Source organism: Dermacentor silvarum, chromosome 2 (assembly GCF_013339745.2).
Source record: "Dermacentor silvarum isolate Dsil-2018 chromosome 2, BIME_Dsil_1.4, whole genome shotgun sequence".
NCBI lineage: Eukaryota > Metazoa > Arthropoda > Arachnida > Ixodida > Ixodidae > Dermacentor > Dermacentor silvarum.
Window position 1 is genome coordinate 19,183,480 of NC_051155.1, and position 4,357 is coordinate 19,187,836.

Sequence of the window (4,357 nt, forward strand, 5' to 3'; positions counted from 1 at the left end):
CCAAAGAAGCTCGAGAGAGAGTTAAGCACCCCACAAAGAGCAATGGAACGAAAAATGTTAGGTGTAATCATAAGAAACAGGAAGAGAGCGGTGTGGATTATAGAGAAAAACGGGGATAGCCAATATTCTTGTTGACACTAGGAGAAAAAAATGAAGCAGGGCCGGCCATGTAATGCGTAGGATGAATAACCGGTGGACCATTAGGGTTACAGAATGGATACCAAGAGAAGGGAAGCGCAGTCGAGGTCGGCAGAAAACCAGATGGGATGATGAAGTTAGGAAATTTGCAGGCGCAAGTTGGTATCAGCTAGCTGTAGACAGGGGCTATTGGAGATCGCTGGGAGAGGCCTTCGTCTCGCAGTGGACACCAAAATAGGCTGCTACTGCTGCTGCTGCTGCTGATGATGATGTTGATTCTCATTATAAGAACAGTTGTGCATATGTGCGCAAATTTTGTAAGTAGACCGAAGTGCAACCACGAAGAAGCCGTCTCTCACAGTAAAAGGAAACCTAAAATTGCCCTCGGATGGAACCCGCATTTAGCTACTTTTCATGAAAGTCCAGTACTGTCTGATGACCAAAAGCGCGGAATTGCAAACTTAAGCTGAAAGACCGACGTATAGCGGAGGAGTAACGTATGAAATACTCGAAGCAAGTAAATTTCAGCTCCACGAAATGCATTTACAGAAATATCCGAGACATCATGTTGAAGAACGTTGTACCTGCTAAGAAATTGCAGTGGGGCAACAAGTCTTTGGTCTCTTCTGGCCTTGAATATCTCTATGAAGAAAGTTGTTTTGGCGATGCGACCTCCTTGGTTTCGGAACAGTAGACAGCTAGCAGAGGTTCCAGCGTTGAAAAGTGCTTTCGTTATCATTCCTTGAGGTGCAAGGGATAAAAGGGAAGGGGAGGACTTGTAAAGTAGACGAAGCACAATCGAGCTTGCAAAGGCAGACAAGAAGGCAGGGAAATAAATTGATGAAGAATTCGCCATCGTTAAATAATTAAGCTTTGTTACAGTGCCAATACCATTTAACGGCGAAACTAACACATGGGCCGGTGGCTACGAGCGGAGCTCCGGTAGTGGTCGATTCTGGATTTATTTTTATCACCTTGAATTCCTGTAGGTGTATTCAACACACTGTACACTAACAATATACGTCCCACTCCCCAACGGAATGCGCCCCCTGCGGTCGTGAATACGAACCGTACCGGCGTGCTCAGAAACAGAGCGTCAGGCGCGGATCCAGGGGGGATGTCCGGATGTCCTGACCCCCCCCCCCCCTCAGATTTCTGTGTCGCCCCCTCGCTGATAGGGGGATGGCCCTGTCACAAAAAATATGGCCACCAGCATTCTTCAAAATTATTTTTCGTGAGCACCAGTGGTATCAGCCATTTAGAAGTAAAGGTAGCTCGCTCACAAGCTTAGTTGTACTCCGTAGGGGTGTGGTGTCGCGAAGTTGCCGTAGTTAATTTTTCTCATGAACACCTTGGACTCCTGGCGCCGGCCGTGCCTTACTCGTCCCGTCGGTGGCGTCGAATAAACGAGGGGACGTCCCTTTTGCCAAGCACGCCGATGTCCGCGCGAGCACCTTCGCGCCTGATCAACTTAGTTCCGCATTAGGGTGTCATCGGTTGCCTCATTTGCTGTCATCGGTTCTGCGACCAACCTGCTTTATGCAAGAGATGTCTCGCTGAAGTGTTCATATATAAATAATAACAACTAAGAGCTAAACTAAGAACTACGCATAGGCAACTTTTTTTTAAACTGTAGCACTCATTGTGATCACAGTTACACGTTGACAACATCTAATAGAAGCATATAGTACCGTTCGTACGCTACAAGTTTTTCATTGTAACTTCGCAGTTTTATTGCCGCACATTAGGCATAGTAGGGTCAAAGCCGCCGGATCCGTTTATCTGAGTGGGCGTTCTCGCGGAGCGGGGCGATGCCTCGAGCAGCGGCTGCGAAGTGGGGGAGCGGGACGTCAGCGGTCAACGCCAGCTCGCGGGCCTAGGATGGCATCGCGTGGTTAGAGAAACAGGAGCAGATGCGCGCCTTGTGTAAAAGGATGACATCGCGTGGGAAACAAAACATGAAGGCGCTGGCTCACGCTCTCGGCTACTACGCCACATTGTTCTTCTTGTAGGTGGCGTCGTGAGTCTTCATACGCGGTTGATTTCCTTCAATGATTTCCCTAAAGGAAATCATTGATCATTACAGACTAGCCAGGGCTAGATATCCGGCAGCTCAATGCTCATTAAACAAGTGGCAATCAGTGGCTTGGCGGCTAATACAAACCAATACTTTCCCCAACCCCACTGCCTTCAGTCACTATCACCCAGACGTATACACAGACATATGTAAACCTTGTAACAACCGATCAGATCTTCAACACATAATCTGGGCATGCCCAAAGAAACAATATAACAATAACTGTTCGAAACCACAACAACCCAGTTTAATAATAAGAAATGAGGAGCAATGGGAGACCGTGCTGCTCAGCTTGGACCCGGATGTTCAAGCAAGAGTAGTCGAAATGGCTGAAGACGGCGCCGCGGCTCAGGGGCTGCCGGCCGCCGTCTAAAGGGGGGACGGGGGAGGCTTCTAGTCATTACCCCCTCCTCTAACCACATTTTGGGCAAAATAAAGTTATTTCTCTCTCTCTCTCTCTCTCTCTCATACGCGGTGATTCGCATATCATAAACAACCAGCGTAGTGGTTGCCGCGTTGGAGCGGAGCGTTACGCCCGTATTCAAGAGCGTTCTTCAAGTCAACACAACATCTCGACTCAAGAGAGAAGATAGCACCGCCATCCCTCCACAGAAGTGGTCATTGAACTTCATGATCATTCACGGGAATTCTTCAGAATTGTCACGTCTTTATCACTCGAGAGGCGGCGCTGTGCTCAAGAACGTGGAACATACCGAACTTTCAAGCAAGAAATTGCCAAAGAAAATATCTACGATAATTATAGGGGAAGCTCTTTGTTGTTTGAAGCCAGGACGGGAGTATTGCGGACTAAGATGTACCGAGTCAAGTACCAAGGTATAGACACGTTGTGCTGTGCGTGTGGAGAAGAAGAGGAAACGGCTGAACAGCTCATACTTTTCTGTAAAGGGCTTAACCCTACAGTGCAAGGCAACGGGGCTGATTTTTTCAAAGCATTAGGGTTTAGGAACAGTGAAGGCAAAATAGACTTTAAGCGGGTAGAAATAACCAAACAGAGGTTATCTGATTGGTGGATAAAATCAAGGCAGGGGTGAAATTTCACCCACCACAAAGTACAAATTATGTTAATAGTCATGGCTAGGTGGCGTATGCCACCGCCCGATTTAAAGGGTTCAGCCTCATCCATCCATCTATGGAGTGGAGGAAGAGCTTCGAGTCGAGGGCTGTTTGAGAATAGGGAAGTTAGTCCTCCAAAGCAAACGAAGGTGTCTCAGACCATCACAAAGAATCTTCTTAAGGAAATCAAGGTGTCCCAACAGAACTCCAAAGACGGACCCGTGCTTACGCATTTATAACGAACCTGCGATAGATAATCCCAAATTTTATTTTAAGAAACAATACAGGCTAGATATACCGGGTGTTCAAAATTAAGCTTTATGGTTTTTTTTTTAAATTAGGCACTGGGAGGCACGTGAAGACCACCTGTGCAAATAAGTTGTGTGGCCAGGGGGACACAAAGTGAGATAATTATTGCTGTCAGCAGCCGAATTAACTAAAATTGAATAATAAACTTTTTATTGACTGCAGTAAGTGTATGTTTGTATTCAAAAGTTAGAGGCAGTCGTGTTTCTCCACAGTTTCACTTGGAAGAATTCTTCTAGCATGTCTATGCTCCGAGATATCCAACTCCAAATTTTAATTGTCATTCGCATGATTACGCATGCAAGAGAGTGAGGATCGGCGCAAAGCTCCTCCCTGGTGTGACGCGGCTGTTGCGTGCGGTGTTTAGTCTGACAATGGGGCGGAGGCATTCGCAAAGATAATAACTGTCCCCCGTCCCCTCACAGCTGGCAAAATAAAAAAAATCTATCAACCCGTAACCACTGTCGTAACACGCGACCGCGCAGCCTGTAAAGATGGCGGCAGTGGCCACGCCGAGATAATGGCACGAAAGGAGAAGCCGGAGGGCAGTGCGCGTGCGTAACGGGGACTAGACGACCGGGCATGGTCCTTGCCTGGACTACGCAAATAAAGTGACTGCTGATTTCCAAGTATTGTAAGTTTTATTGAAATCAAGAGCAACTGCACCATCAACAGCACAAATCTTTTTAGCTATGCTAACGAATATTTCATACTGCCGCTTTAAGTTTAGTGTTGTCATGCACAAATCTCATGACAACACTT